We start from the raw sequence: 16822 nt of genomic DNA on the forward strand, positions 1-16822 counted from the left end.
GAAACACATGATAATATATACTTATTACATTTGATCCCATGAAGTAAATATTACTTACTAGCAGAGTTTTAGAGCCATAGCAGCTGTGGTAGTGGGCCCAGACAAACATCAGCCAAGCTCTGGAGTAGGTCACAGGTAAAAAAGCACTTCACAGCTCCCACAGCATTTGGGGTTTGGTGCATGGAGAGATAAAGCAGGCCAATTCATGATCAAAGGCTGAAAACCACTAGGTGTCTGCCCTAGGACCTGACCAATTATTACAGGAGCCAAACCAGCTGAATGCATTATCCCTCTGAGGGTGAAAATGTTGGGATGGGCAGTTCCCTATGGTAGCTAGGAAATAGCACTCTCAGACCTGGGGGAGCTTGTTTAGCGCAAAGGAACCAGGCTAAGAAGACCAGAAGAGGTTGCAGGAGAGAGATGATATCCAAAGAGAGGTAATATAGGAGGACTCTGTTGTTGCATTGTTTCCCCATTTTGAAAGCTTTCCAGCCTTCCATGGCTGACTCCATACATATGTAAGTTTGAGTACATTCCTAAGTCCCAGAAGCTTTAAAAACTGAAGTGATCAAGATGCCTACCTCCCTCATTCTACCATTTTCCCTGCGGATAAAGTATAGGAAGGGAACATAAGGAAGTACCAGGATACTTATGGTCAAGTAGACTCTTTGTTGTCTGAAGAGAGGGTGTAGGATCATAGCTCGTCTCTCAATGGCACTGGGGCAAGCCAAGAGAGGCACGTAGGACACAAAATTTAAGGAGGCACTCCTCTCAGGTGTGTGTACCCTAGTCCTGGCCCTGGGCAAGGGCAAAATGTGCATTTAATAGGCCTTTCTGAATTGGGAGCAATGGAAACAAGGCAGCTCTTGTTGAATTGGTCTTGAAACCTCTGAATTAAATGGGCACAAAATTTTCTCCAGTCAAAAAGCTCTTATCTGTCTAGGAAATTGGAGGCAGTGCTTGGCTTGGCAAGTCAGAGGCTTCTTGATAGACTGTATTGAGGTGTTTGAAGGCAGCAAAAGCAGAGTTTGCAGGAGGCCCTGTAGCGGCAATAGTGCAAAACTGGAGCCAGATGATCTGGCTTTGAACCCCACTTTCCCCTTCCCAGCTATGTGACTGCAGCAGACACTGCTGGTACTCAACCCAGATCCCTGTTATGTCCCTCTGCACCTAAACTCCAGATGGTTCAGAGCTGCTAACAGCTTACACCTGCGACCCAGTTTAGACCATTACCCTTGGTTGACGTGACTCTGAGACCACTACCACAGCTGCTACCATTACCATCCCCTGCCCTTCGCCTGTGGGTCAGGCTTAGACTCAGATCATTCCCCCTGCCCACATTTGCTACAGGCTTTTTTGAAGAGTGGTAAGTACACTCTCAGGACATTATGTTTCTGAATCCCTGTGCTAGCTTTTGCTTCCAGAAAGCCTAACACAGTAGTGTCTAGAGCAAATTACCCATTACAACTCAGCTGTAAAATTGGGATAATAATACACACTTTTTAAGAGTGCTGTGAAGATTAAATGATTTGATACTTATGGGTACTTCAAAAAGTTTCTGATACATAGAGTCAGTAAGTTTAGCTCTTATGAGAGGTTGATGCTGTCTGATATAAAGATATGACAGTTCTTTACATTTTCAGAATGGGTAATTAGTACAGTTGTTTGGGGAATGATGCTTCTCAGGCTAAGATAGTATCTTACATCATTAGTCACAGGAATCTGTTAGGTTGTATCAGTGTTTCACAGTTATCTAACACTTCAACTGAGGGAAAAAAGAAACCTCAAAATGTAATCCATACTAAGAAGAAGAAATACACAATACTTTTATGCCCCACCCCATGATCTCTGCTAGTAGAGAAGTGATGAATAAATTATATGTCAAGACCATGAAACATTACATATCTATTTTAAAAATAATAAATTGCAAAGCAGGAGCAAACTCAATTTCTCTCTGGAGGAATTCATCCTCATACTAGGTCTCACAAAACCATTGATGGAGCCCCAACGAATATGAGCTTACACATAAAAGTCACAAGACATATTAGAATCACCAAATATAAAAGAAGTACATCTAAGATGTTTAAAGAAATAAAAGAGGGAATTGAAAACATGGGTAAGGAGCAAGAGATTATTAAAAAACAAACAGGAATATCTGTAAAAGAACAAAATAGAACTTCTAGAAGCTGAAAAATAATCATTGAAATTAAAACCTTAATGAAATACTCAAACTGCTAATGAAGAAATAATTAGTGAACTGGATAAGCAACCTGTAGAAACTACTAGATTGTAGCATAGAGAGATGAAGAAGTGGAAAAATGAAAATGTTGTTAAACACGGAGGACAGGTCCTGTGTTTGTGTAATTCAAGGTCCAGAAAGAGATAATAAAGAGACAGGAAAATCCAATAGAGAGGTAGTGGCTGAGACTTTTCCAGAAACGTTGAAAGACACCTAGCCTCAGATTCAGTAATTTAAGATGTCCATAACCAAATAGGAATCACCAGTGATTATTCAATCACAGATTATCCCTTAGACATATTTGAAAAGTCATTTACAACTACCAATAAAAACTTTGATTTCTCTAGAAGTATATTATGACAATGAGAATAAATGTTAGATGTGGAGCTATTGTGGAGATAAAGTGAGTTTATGAAGAACATTTTGACATATTTTACTAGACTGTATTTGCATATCAGGTACTATAGAAAAATCCTTATAATAAATAAGAGACTACTCCTCTGGATGTTTGGCAAATATGTTGATAAAATGATTTTTAAGTGTTTAGAAGGTAATATTCATTTATGATTAATTAAGATCAGAAATTACAAGATAAACCAAATTCTTATTATTCATTTCATATAACTTGCTTTTGTTTTAGTCTGCAGATCAAATTAGGAAAACACAATTTAATCTAATATATGGCAAAAGGCATTGTTAAAGAAAAAAAATTCTGACTCATGCAATGGACTTCTCCAAAATGGTCTATAGAATTTTATTCAATAATTGAATAGAACTACCTGACTTTATGTTATTCTATTTTTATACTTGAAAAAACATGAATTTGGGAGGGAAAAAGTAGATAAATTTGCTTTTTGGGTAGATTGAGAAACATTTTCTCATAAAATGAAAAGCATTAAGTTAAAGAACAATATGTTGACTCAGAAACTGAGAATACTTGAGGTGTCAGGTTTTATCAGTAAAGGAGTTTTGAAAATAGCTCTCCTCTGATATGATTAGGAGCGCTTCAACGTTGGGCAATTATTCCTGCTGCTCTGATAGGTGCAAAAATGCTGAATGGGGCTGAGGTCAATTGTCGCGGTAAGTCGGTATTTCCTACAATGACATAGTAAAAATCACAACATTACAAGTAGTAAATCAAAAATTTTAAGACATATTAGTTATGAGAATTCTAACTATTCAGACAGCAAACTCATGCTTATATTTATTTATTTATTTTTCTTTTTAACATCTTTATTGGAGTATAACTGCTTTACAATGGTGTGTTAGTTGCTGCAGTATAACAAAGTGAATCAGTTATATGTATACATATATCCCCATATCCCCTCACTCTTGTGTCTCCCTCCCACCCTCCCTATCCCACCCCTCTAGGTGGTCACAAAGCACCAAGCTGATCTCCCTGTGCTATGCGGCTGCTTCCCACTAGCTATCTATTTTATATTTGATGGTGTATATATGTCAATGCCACTCTCTCACTTCGTCCCAGCTTACCCTTCCCCCAACCCAGTGTCCTCAAGTCCATTCTCTACGTCTGCATCTTTATACCTATCCTGCTCCTAGGTTCAACAGAACCATTTTTTTTTAAGATTCCATATATATGTGTAAACATACGGTATTCACTTTTCTCTTTCTGACTTACTTCACTCTGTATGACACATTCTAGGTCCATCCACCTCACTACAAATAACTCAGTTTCGTTTCTTTTAATGGCTGAGTAATATTCCACTGTATATATGTGCCACATCTTCTTTATCCATTCATCTGTCGATGGACAATTAGGTTGTTTCCATGTCCTGGCTATTGTAAATAGAGCTGCAATGGACATTTTGACACATGACTCTTTTTGAATTATGGTTTTCTCAGGGTAGATGCCCAGTACTGGGATTGCTTGGTCATATGGTAGTTCTATTTTGAGTTTCTTAAGGAACCTCCATACTGTTTTCCATAGTGGCTGTATCAATTTACATTCCCACCAACAGTGCAAGAGGGTTCCTTTTTCTCCACACCCTCTCCAACATTTATTGTCTGTAGATTTTTTGATGATGGCCATTCTCACCAGTGAGAGGCAATACCTTATTGTGGTTTTGATTTGCATTTCTCTAATGATTAGTGATGTTGAGCATCCTTTCATGTTTTTGTTGGCAATCTGTGTATCTTCTTTGGAGAAATGTCTATTTAGGTCTTCTGCCCATTTTTGGATTGGGTTTTTTGTTTTTTTAATATTGAGATGCATGAGCTGCTTGTATATTTTGGAGATTAATCCTTTGTCAGTTGCTTTGTTTACAAATATTTTCTCCCATTCTGAGGTTTCTCTTTTCGTCTTGTTTATGGTTTCCTTTGGTGTACAAAAGCTTTTAAGTTTCATTAGGTCCCATTTGTTTATTTTCGTTTTTATTTCCATTTCTCTAAGAGGTGGGTCAAAAAGGAACTTGCTGTGATTTGTCATAGAGTGTTCTGCCTATGTTTTTCTCTAAGAGTTTTATAGTGTCTGGCCTTACATTTAGGTCTTTAATCCATTTTGAGTTTATTTTTGTGTATGGTGTTAGGGAGTGTTCTAATTTCATTCTTTTACATGTAGCTGTCCAGTTTTCCCAGCACCACTTATTGAAGAGGATGTCTTTCCCCCATTGTATATTATTGCCTCCTTTATCAAAGATAAGGAGAACATAGGTGCGTGGGTTTATCTCTGGGCTTTCTATCCTGTTCCACTGACCTATATTTCTGTTTTTGTGCCAGTACCATACTGTCTTGATTACTATAGCTTTGTAGTATAACCTGAAGACAGGGAGCCTGATTCCTCCAGCTCCGTTTCTCTTTCTCAAGATTGCTTTGGCTATTCAGGGTCTTTTGTGTTTCCATACAAATTGTAAAATTTTTTCTTCTGTTTCTGTGAAAAATGCCATTGGTTGTTTGATAGGAATTGCATTGAATCTGTAGATTGCTTTAGGTAGTATAGTCATTTTCATAGTGCTGATTCTTACAATCCAAGAACATGGTATATCTCTACATCTGTTTGTATTGTCTTTAATTTCTTTCATCCGTGTCTTATAGTTTTCTGCATACAGGTCTTTTGTCTCCTTAGGTAGGTTTATTCCTAGATATTTTATTCTTTTTGGTGCAGTGGTGACTGGGATTCTTTCCTTAACTTGTCATTCAGATTTTTCATCATTAGTGTACAGGAATGCTAGAGATTTCTGTGCATTAATTTTGTATCCTGCTACTTTACCAAATTCATTGATTATCTCTAGTAGTTTTCCGGTGGCATCTTTAGGATTCTCTCTATATAGTATCATGTCATCTGCAAACATTGACAGTTTTACTTCTTCCTTACTGATTTGCATTCCTTTTATTTCTTTTGCTTCTCCGATTGCCATGGCTAAAACTTCCAAAACTATTTTGAATAATAGTGGTGAGAGTGGGCAACCTTGTTTTGTTCCTGATCTTAGAGGAAATGCTTTCAGTTTTTCACCATTGAGAATGATGCTGGCTGTGGGTTTGTCATATATGGCCTTTATTATGTTGAGGTAGGTTCCCTGTATGCCTACTTTCTGGAGACTTTTTATCATAAATGGGTGTTGAATTTTGTCAAAATCTTTTTCTGCACTATTGAGAAGATCATATGGTTTTTATCCTTCAGTTTGTTAGTATGGTGTGTCACATTGATTGATTTGAATATATTGAAGAATTCTTGCATTCCTGGCATAACCCCATTTGATCATGGTGCATCATTCTTTTAATGTGCTGCTGAATTCTGTTTGCTAGTAATTTGTTGAGGATTTTTGCATCTATACTCATCAGTGATATTGGCCTGTAGTTTACTTTTTTTGTGACATCTTTGTCTGGTTTTGGTGTCAGGGTGAGAGTGGCCTTGTAGAATGAGTTTGGGAGTGTTCCTCCCTCTGTTGTATTTTAGAAAGTTTGAGAAGAGTAGGTGTTAGCTATTCTCTAAATGTTTGATAGAATTTGCCAGTGAAGCCATCTGGTCCTGGGCTTTTGTTTGTTGGAAGATTTTTTATCACAGTTTCAATTTCAGTGCTTGTGAATTGGTCTGTTTATATTTTCTATTTCTTCCTGGTTCAGTCTCGGAAGGTTGTGTTTTTGTAAGAATTTGTCCATTTCCTCCAGGTTGTCCATTGTACTGGCATATAGTTACTTGTAGTAATCTCTCATGACCCTTTGTATTTCTGCAGTGTCAGTTGTTACTTCTCCTTTTTCATTTCTAATTCTGGTGATTTGTCTTCTCCCTTTATTTCTTGATGAGTCTGGCTAATGGTTTATCAATTTTGTTTATCTTCTCAAAGTACCAGCTTTTAGTTTTATTGATCTTTGCTACCATTTCCTTCATTTCTTTTTCATTTATTTCTGATCTGAACTTTATGATTTCTTTCCTTCTGCTAACTTTGGGGTTTTTTTTTTTGTTGTTCTTCTTCTTTCACTAGTTGTTTTAGGTGTAAGGTTATGATGTTTATTTGAGATTTTTTTTTGTTTCCTGAGGTAGGATTGTATTGCTATAAACTTCCCTCTTTGAACTGCTTTTGCTGCATCCCTTAGATTTTGGGTGGTCGTGTTTTCAGTGTCATTTGTTTCTAAGTATTTTTTGATTTCCTCTTTGATTTCTTCAGTTGTCTCTTGGTTATTTAGTAGTGTATTGTTTACCTTTATGTGTTTTTATTTTTTACAGTTTTTTTGCTGTAATTTATATGTAGTCTCATAGTGTTGTGGTCAGAAAATATACTTGATATGATTTCAATTTTCTTAAATTTACTAAGGCTTGATTTGTGACCCAGATATGACCTATCCTGGAGAATGTTCCATGAGCACTGAGAAGAAAGTGTATTCTGTTGTTTTTGGATGGAACATCCTGTAAATATCAATTAAGTCCGTCGTGTCTAATGTGTCATTTAAAGCTGTGTTTCCTTATTTATTTTCATTTTGGATGATCTGACCCTTGGTAAAAGTGTGGTGTTAAACTCCCCTAATTTTATTTTGTTACTGTCAGTGTCCCCTTTTATGGCTGCTAGCCTTTGCCTTATGTATTGAGGTGCTCCTGTGTTGGGTGCATAAATATTTACAATTGATATGTCTTCTTCTTGGATTGATCCCTTGATCACTGTGTACTGTCCTCCTTTGTCTCTTTACTTTCAGTCTTTATTAAAGTCTATTTTGTCTGATATGAGAATTGCTACTCCAGCTTTCTTTTGATTTCCATTTGCATGGAATATCTTTTTCCATCCCCTCATTTTCAGTCTGTATGTGTCCCTAGGTCTGAAGTGGGTCTCTTGTAGACAGCATATATATGGGTCTAGTTCTTGTGTCCATTCAGCTAGTCTGTGTCTTTTGGTTGGAGCATTTAATCTAGTTACATTTAAGGTAATTATCGATATGTATGTTCCTATTACCACTTTCTTAATTGTTTTGGGTTATTTTTGTAGGTCTTTTCCTTCTCTTGTGTTTCCTGCCTTGAGAAGTTCCTTTAGGATTTGTTGTAAAGCTGGTTTGGTGGTGCTGAATTTTCTTAACTTTTGCTTATCTGTGAAGGTTTTAATTTCTCCATCAAATCTGAATGAGATCCTTGCTGGGTAGAGTAATCTTGGTTGTAGCTTTTCCACTTTCATCACTTTGAATATGTCCTGTCACTTCTTTCTGGCTTGCAGAGTTTCTACTGAAAGATCAATTGTTAATTATATGGGGATTCCCTTGTATGTTATTTGCTGCTTTCCCCTTGCTGCTTTTAATATTTTTTCTGTGTATTTAATTTTTGATACTTTGAATAATAAGTGTCTTGACATGTTTCTCCTTGGATTTATCCTGTATGGGACTCTCTGTGCTTCCTTGACTTGATTAACTATTTCCTTTCCCATATTAGGGAAGTTTTCAACTATAATCTCCAAATATTTTCTCAGTCCCTTTCTTTTTCTCTTCTTCTTCTGGAACCCCTATAATTCAAATGTTGGTGAGTTTAATGTTGTCCCAGAGGTCTCTGAGTCTGTCCTCAATTCTTTTCATTCTTTTTTCTTTATTCTGCTCTGTGGTAGTTATTTCCACTATTTTATCTTCCAGGTCACATATCTGTTCTTCTGCCTCAGTTATTCTGCTATTGATTCTTTCTAGAAAATTTTAAATTTCATATATTGTGTTGTTCATCATTGTTTGTTTGCTGTTTAGTTCTTCTAGGTCCACATTAAATGTCTCTTGTATTTTCTCCATTCTGTTTCCAAGGTTTTGGATCATGTTTACTAGCATTACTCTGAATTCTTTTTCAGGTAGACTGCCTAAATCCTCTTCACGTGTTTGGTCTGGTGGGTTTTAAACTTGCTCCTTCATCTGCTGCATATTTCTCTGTCTTCTCATGTTATTTAACTTACTGTGTTTGGGATCTACTTTCAAAGGCTGCATGTTCATAGTTCCCATTGTTTTTGGTGTCTGCCCCCAGTAAGTGAGGTTGGTTTCCTGGTAGAGGGGACTGGTGCCTGTGTTCTGGTGTGTGGGGCTGCATCTTGTCTTTCTGGTTGGCAGGGCCATGTCCAACGGTGTGTTTTGGGGTGTCTGTGAAGTTAGTGTGATTTTAGGTAACCTCTCTGCTAATGGGTGGGGTTGTGTTCCTGTCTTGCTAGTTGTTTGGCATGGGGCGTCCAGCACTGGAGCTTGCTGGCTGTCTTAGTGTTGAGACAGAGATCTCTCGTAGAGCTCTCACCAATTGATATTATGTGGGGCCGGGAGGTCTCTGGTGGTCCAATATCCTGAACTCATTCTCCCACCTTGGAGGGTCAGACCTGACAGCAGGCTGGAGCACAAAGCCCCTGTCAGCCACACGGCTCAGAAGAAAAGGGAGAAAAAATTATTAAAAAAAAATAATAATAAAAAGAAGAGAGCAGCCAAACCAATAAACAAATCCACCAATGATAACAAGCGCTAAAAACTAAACTAATATAAACAGAAAAATCAGAAACAAATCATTCACAGACAGGAAACCCCAAGTCTACATTTGCTCCCAAAGTCCACTGCCTCAATTTTGGGATGATTCATTGTCTATTCATGTATTCCACAGATGCAGGGTTCATCAAGTTGATTGTGGGGATTTAATCTGCTGCTCCTGATGCTGCATGGAGAAATTTCCATTTCTCTTCTTTGTTCACACAGGTCCTGTGGTTCAGCTTTGGCTTTGGCCCCACCTCTGCATGTAGGTCACCCTCACTCATCTGTTCCCTGCCCAGACAGGAGGGAGTTAAAGCAGTGGCTGGTTAGGGCACTCTTGCTCACTCAGGCCAGGGGAGGGAGGGGTACGGTAGTCATAATTGGAATGCAGGGTGAGCCTGCAGTGGCAGAGGCCAGCATGTCATTGCAACAGCCTGAGGCATGCCTTGTGTTCTCCCGGGGAAGTCGTCCCTGGATCACAAGACCCTGACAGCGGTGGGCTGCACAGGCTCCCGGAAGGGGAGGTGTGGATAGCGTCCTGTGCTTGCACACAGGCTTCTTGGTGGCAGCAGCAGCAGCGTTAGCATTTCATGCCCCTCTCTCGGCTCCGATCTGACAGCTGCGGCTCACGCCCGTCTCTGGAGCTTGCTTAGGTGGTGTTCTGCCTTCTGTGGGCACACAGGGAGGGAATCCCCTCTCCTTGTGCACCCCAAAACAATGGTCTCTTGCCTCTTAAGCAGTTCCAGACTTTTCCCCGGACTACCTCCCAGCTACCTGTGGCGCACTAGCCCCCTCAGGCTGTGTTCACACAGCCAACCCCAGTCCTCTCCCTGGGATCTGAACTCTGAAGCCTGAGCCTCAGCTCCCAGCCCCCACCCACCCTGGCAGGTGAGCAGACAAGCCTCTCAGGCTGGTGAGTGCTTGTGGGCACCGATCCTTTGTGTGGGAATCTCTCCATTTTGCCCCTGCACCCCTGTTGCTGCGCTCTCCTCCGCGGCTCCAAAGCTTCCCCCCGCCCACTCCCCATCTCTGCTAGTGAAGAGGCTTCCTAGGGTGTGGAAACTTTTCCTCCTTCACAGCTCCCTCCCAGAGGTTCAGGTCCCTTCCCTATTCTTTTGTCTCTGTTTTTCTTTTTCTTTTGCCCTACCCAGGTATATGGGGAGTTTCTTGCCTTTTGGGAAGTCTGAGGCATTCTGCCAGCGTTCAGTAGGTGTTCCGTAGGAGTTGTTCCACATGTAGATGTATTTTTGATGTATTTGTGGGGAGGAGGTGATCTCCATGTCTTACTCCTCTGTCACTTTGAAGGTCCCCCCGGCCCCACTGCTAACTCATGCTTTTAAACTCATCCACAATGAATATTCTTACGAATCTTCTCAAATTGAACTTCTTAACTTACCTTGCTTGTAAATTTCATCTCTGTAAGACAGAGTAAGTGGTAAGATCTGGCCCTCATTGTAACCAACATGGCAGAACTGGTTGACTAAGTTAAAAATAACACTGACCCTGAGTGAAAGGAGCAAAGTTGTTTTTGATGTTTTTTGTTACAACTGTTGTAGATTGCATTCTCTGGCAAACAGACCCTGAGTTGGAGATGGTGTGCAGGTGGGGTATGGGGCAGTGCTTTCAGAGACCACCTGCACAAAGGAATGAAAGAAGCACTGCTGAGCAGAGGTATAAATTGAGTCATAATACAGTTGTAACAGAGGTCGCAGCAGGTCTCACAGGAAACTCTCAAACTTGGATGGTTCTTCAAAAATGTCTCTAACTGAAGGGGCCAGAGCTGGACTCCCACATTAACAAGGCATTAGATGCAGAGAGCTGCCTGGGAAACCATGGGGGAGGCAGCTTCTTTCAGACCTGTAGAATTCCTTCGGAGAGTTTCAGCTGAGCAACATCAGTACATAATACTCCCAACAGCCGGGATAATGAATGACTCAGAGCTAAGGGAGATCTGGACAGCACAACACATTCAATAAGAGAATGCTTATTGTAGTCATACGTCCACCCTCAACTTTAGGAATGTACATTTCAGAAAAGTTAAAGGATCAGGGGAATACTGAAACAACAGGAGATTTGTAGCTCGCAGAAGCATTTGTTCATTCAACAAATACTTAAAATGGGCTTATTCTTTGTTGATCTCTATGCAAGATACTGCAGAAACAATGAAGAATAATAGATAGTCCCAGCTAGTGGTGTACTGAAGCTGGATGCTACCTGCTGGCAAGAGCCAATTATCAGTATTTCTTCCAAACTCCCAGCGATGTCCACTTGGTAGCTTGAAATGGACCATGGTGGGAGTATTTATACCATGGAAACTAGATAATGGTAAAAAGCAGGGATTTTTTTACCCCATAGAACCAATTGTTAAACACGTGCCAGCACAGTACTGCACCCCACTTTTGAGCTGACAATCCAACAGACCTGGAAAGGTGTAAAATTGTCTACTCTGCTTCTGGTCCTTTGAAGTAGCTGCACATCCCCACGTATGTATGAAAAGGTGAGTTCTTGACACTCCTACACTGTTCAAGACAAGAGCCTTAGACTCATGCTGTCCAGTGTAAATATAATGTGAGCCATATATGTAATTTAAAATTTTTCACTTTTTTAAAAGTGAAAAGCAGTGAAATTGTCACTTATTTTATATAACTCAATATATCCAGAATATTAACATTTCAACATGTAGTCAATATAAAAATATTTTACTGTTTTTGTACTACATTTTGTACTACATTTTCATATGTATTTTACACATAGAGCACATCTCAATTCAGATTTAAATTTACATCAAAATACTTGAGCTGATTTAAATTTTTTTTTAATTTTAAGATTTTTAAAAATTCAAAGTTGAGAAAGTAATATCACATACCCAAGTTGTTCCAAACATACTTAAAATTTTTCAAATAACTAAATTGAATATGAAAAGTTCTTTTCTTTTAAAATTTGCATCCGCATTGACAAAACTTGTTCATCTTTTCCAAGAGGAATTGATTTGACTTTGAAGCAAAAGCACATCAAGCAATCATCACAATTTTCAGTTCAGTCTCAGAGGCTGTAGGGCCAATGCCAAGCAAGGAATAGCATTGTCTTCAGTCGCAGACTCTAAGGTATGGATAGGTCCTTCATATTTGATTGCATATACAGTGGTTTCAGCAGAATGCTACAGTTTTTAGGATTATATAAGAGAACTGGCAAATTGGTATTTCTTGGATTGGATAATGTGGGAAAAACAACATTGCTATATATGCTAAAAGATGACAGACTTGGACATATGTCCCAATGTTACCTCCCCTTTCAAAAGAACTAACCATTACTGGCATGACCTTTGCAACTTTTGATCTGGGTGAACATGTTCAAGATCAAAGAGTGTGGGAAAACTACCTTCCTGCTATCAATGGCATTACACTTCTGGTGGATTGTGCAGATCATAAAAGGCTGTTAGAATCAAAAGAAGAACTTGATTCACTAATGACAGTTGAAACCATTTCTAATGTGTCTATACTGATTCTTGGGAATAAGATCAACAGACCTGAAGCCATCAGTGAAGAGAGGTTACGATGGCTTCCCTGGTGGCGCAGTGGTTGAGAGTCCGCCTGCCGATGCAGGGGACACGGGTTCGTGCCCTGGTCCGGGAAGATCCCACATGCCGTGGAGCGGCTGGGCCCGTGAGCCATGGCCGCTGAGCCTGTGCATCCGGAGCCTGTGCCCCGCAATGGGAGAGGCCACAGCAGTGAGAGACCTGTGTACCACAAAAAAAAAAGAGAGAGGTTACGAGAGATGTTTGGTTTACATGGTCAGACAACAGGAAAGAGTTGAATGCCGACCTTTAAGTTCTCATGTGCAGTGTGCTCAAAAGACTAGGTTACGGAGAACGCGTCCTCTGCAGGTACAGGTCATTAACACCAACCTGAATCGGTTCCAGGTCTCACCATTCAGGCCCACTCAGAGATCTGATCATGCAACATTCATAACTTGAATTCAGTAGAATGTTGTTGGTTATAAAACAGATTATTTAGATTATTAAAATTATATCAACATTTGAGTGAGAATTGAAAACTGGTTATCACAATGTTAACTTTATCATTCCATAAAAATAATTAGTTTTTACAGTTTGCAATCTGATATTACCCCAACAATATTTACAGTATAAAGAGCAACTTTCCAGCTGTACATTTGAAGCACTTTTAAACAATATGAAACTACAAATATAAGCCATATTGAAAAGCTCATGATCTTAAATTTTTGTCTACTTTTTGAAACTAGTTTTTAAATTTTAGATTTTATGTCCACCTAGTTTAAGTGTACAGTTAATAATTAGCTGATTGATGATGTCTTACAGTTTTCAATAATTTTTCTTACACAAACATCATGCAATAAAACAAACTCTAAGGTTTGACACCCTTAAAAGCATATCAATTTCAAAACTATGTCAAAGGCTAGTAAGTTCACTAACAAGACAATTCAGTGTTAACTTCAAATTCAAAGGGGGTACTGCATAAATTGAAAGCACCTCTGTTGGTCAAAGTGTAAAAACTTCCACTTATAAAATGAACAAGTTCTGAGGATCTGATGTACAGTGTGGTGACTATCATTAACAATACTGTATTGTATGCTTGCAAGTTGCTAAGAAGCTAGATCTTAAATGTTCTCAACACCACCTCCTCAAAAAGAAAAAAAAAAGGTAATTATGTCAAGTGGTAGATGTGTTAACTAACCTTATTGTGGTAATCATTGCATAATCCTCACATTGTACACCTTAAACTTACACAATGTTACACGTCAATTATATCTCAATAAAGTTGGAGGGGGAGGAAGCAAAGAAACTCCAAATTTATCATTAGCAAACAAAATGTTCTTCAAATTCTTTTGGATTTTTTTTTGGACAATTTGCATAACGCTCTTGGTTATAATTAAAATATTCTGCTTATTAATTCATATTAGAAAAATGTGTAAAATCATTATTAACTAGTATTATGAAAAATTTCAATATCAACATTAATTCTTATATCTATAGATCTAGATTACAAATAAGCTGTTCTAATCCTTGGAGCTTCAAGTTTTGCCTGTTCACATGCAGCGTGATATGACTGAGAATATGTAAATCATAACTGCCAAGTTTTGTCTGCCATTATTGAAAATGTGGCAAATATTCTTTTGTTTCAAGAAAATCTTGAATTGGGGTTAACAGCATAGTAAATCTTGGTAAAATTCTTTTACAACTCAACCAATGAGCACTGGTAAATAACACAAGATCATTAAATTCAGGGTCTTCTACTTCTTTCAACAGTGTCATAAACTGATGCTGATTCATAGCATTGGCATGTATATATGGAACAATTTTAATAACTGTATCCATGACACTTTTTATGAGTCTGATTCAGAAAACTGAGCACAAATATTTTCAATATGTATCATTTTGTGGAAGAAAGCAATAAGGGAAACATCAATCTCTTATCTTTAAATTCCTATAAATCCAGATTTTTGACGTAACAGCTGAAGCACCTCCATCATGATATAAACAAAATTTTTTCATATTTAGCTGAAGTTCTTCTTTGACAGTCATAAAAATTTCAAATATATCTATGCCACGAATTTTGTTCTTTAGTCTATGAGTTGACAACACTTCTTCATAAGTTTGGAAGTCCTCTGAGACTAAACATAACCAAAGTATTAATTAGGCATGACTCATCCTAAGCACTTGAAACGTGTTAAAGAAAAGTACTTGCAGTCTTTCCAATTCTGAATCAATTGATCTTTGATATTCTAAAGAAGAGCTTGTATTCTATGGGCAATTTTTCGGTGACTTCATTGAAGATATTTTATTTTTTATAAAATATGATTTTTACTCTTTTCCTAGTAATTTTATAATATTTCCAGAAATGAAATAATAATTTCTTCTACCATGTTTCCATCTAAAAATGATTTTCTCTTTTGTGCAAGAATCTAAGTCATTTAATATCTAGCTAAAGTTACAAGCTCAAACCCTATTAGACATAGCTTTTTAAATTGCTGTTGGATATTCACTTCTGACTTCTGGCAACTAATTTAGTCTATTCTTTTCAAATCTTTTTGACTGTTGAGAGGAAACTTATCAAATACACCATGTATTTTCTGATACTATCTCTAATATAGTCTGCTTTATTATCTTAAAGAACACTTATACATCAAGCAAACTGCTTTTTCGTTTTGCTTGGCCACAAAAAACTGCAATTGCCATGACTTGTGAAATTTGGGACACATCTTCCCCTAGTCTTTTTTTCTCCTTTATTGCTCTAGTTGTAGGACTGGCTTCTGCATCTCCATTTGATTCTAATCACTAGTATGCCCTAGTTTTAAACTTAAAATTTTGTCCATACTTAATTTTTAAATTAGAACAATAATATAACTGTCTTAATTGAAATAATAAGTATTTCCATTTGATTACCAATTACAATTTACATAGGTATCACTGTAACTGGTGCTTTCTGTATAAACATCCAAATAATTGTGTTACAATGTTACATCGATGTGTAGGAAAAAGGATTTAAATCATTTTGTTGACACCAACTAGATTGGTAATGTGTTTATGTGTAATACTAGAAAAGACACAGGCCCACCATGCACACTACACCATTACAGTGACATTTACATGATTCAGTGGTTAAGGTGCAATGCAATCTTCTCAGAACAATGGAGTTGTATTTAATGAAAACATTTTTATATTGGTTCAAATTTTAAATTTCAAAGTAAATTAGTTTAAACTAAACTGAAATCAACAATTCAGTTCCTCAGTGGTGCTAGCCACATTTCAAGTGCTCAGGAGCCCACGTGATTAGTGGTCACTGAATTTGACAGAATAGCTTTACACCATTCTTTCCTGGTCCTGGCTTGCTTTTTTGGTGGGGACCGTGCTGTGCTGCTTGCAGGATCTTAGTTCCCCGACCAGGGATTGAACTGGGGCCCACGGCAGTGAAAGTGCCGAACCCTAACCACTGGACTGCCAGGGAAGTCCAGTCCTGGCTTGCTTTTGAACCCCAACTTTGACCTTCTATTTGCTATGCATTAGCTCTGTCTTTCCTGATGGACATTAATTAGCTTGCCCTCATCTCACTGTCCTTCACTGCTCTCATCTAAATTAGACAATCAAGCCTTCGCTTCAGGTTTTTGGTCCCATCCTCTGGCAGCAGCTACTTGGTTAGTGTTTTTCCCAGTCAAACCTGAATCCCATGGAGGAGGGTGGGAATAGGATGGGCTGAACATTAGTAAGAAGAAAACAGAGGCCAAGATAATGAGGAGGCTATAAAAAGCAAGTAGTTCTATTTGTAGTATTTTAAGGAACCTCCACACTGTTCTCCATAGTGGCTGTACCAATTCACATTCCCACCAGCAGTGCAAGGGTGTTCCCTTTTCTCCATACCCTCTCCAGCATTAATTGTTTCTAGATTTTTTGATGATGGCCATTCTGACTGGTGTGAGATGATATCTCATTGTAGTTTTGATTTGCATTTCTCTAATGACTAATGATGTTGAGCATTCTTTCATGTGTTTGTTGGCAGTCTGTATATCTTCTTTGGAGAAATGTCTATTTAGTTCTTCTGCCCATTTCTGGATTGGGTTGTTTGTTTTTTTGTTATTGAGCTGCATGAGCTGTTCACTACTGGGCATATACCCTGAGAAAACCATAATTCTGAA

The 16822-nt window shown here is 38.2% G+C and overlaps 1 pseudogene across 1 annotated transcript; it reads left to right on the forward strand.

The window, feature by feature from the left end:
• The first annotated feature begins 12143 nt into the window (after positions 1–12143).
• Positions 12144–13062, forward strand: LOC308620748 (small COPII coat GTPase SAR1B-like; annotated as a pseudogene). The gene is made up of 2 exons: positions 12144–12702; positions 12919–13062. The product of its transcript is annotated as a small COPII coat GTPase SAR1B-like (transcript).
• Positions 13063–16822: the final 3760 nt, after the last annotated feature.

Source organism: Mesoplodon bidens, assembly GCF_964165515.1.
Source record: "Mesoplodon bidens genome assembly, chromosome: 7".
Lineage (NCBI taxonomy): Eukaryota > Metazoa > Chordata > Mammalia > Artiodactyla > Ziphiidae > Mesoplodon > Mesoplodon bidens.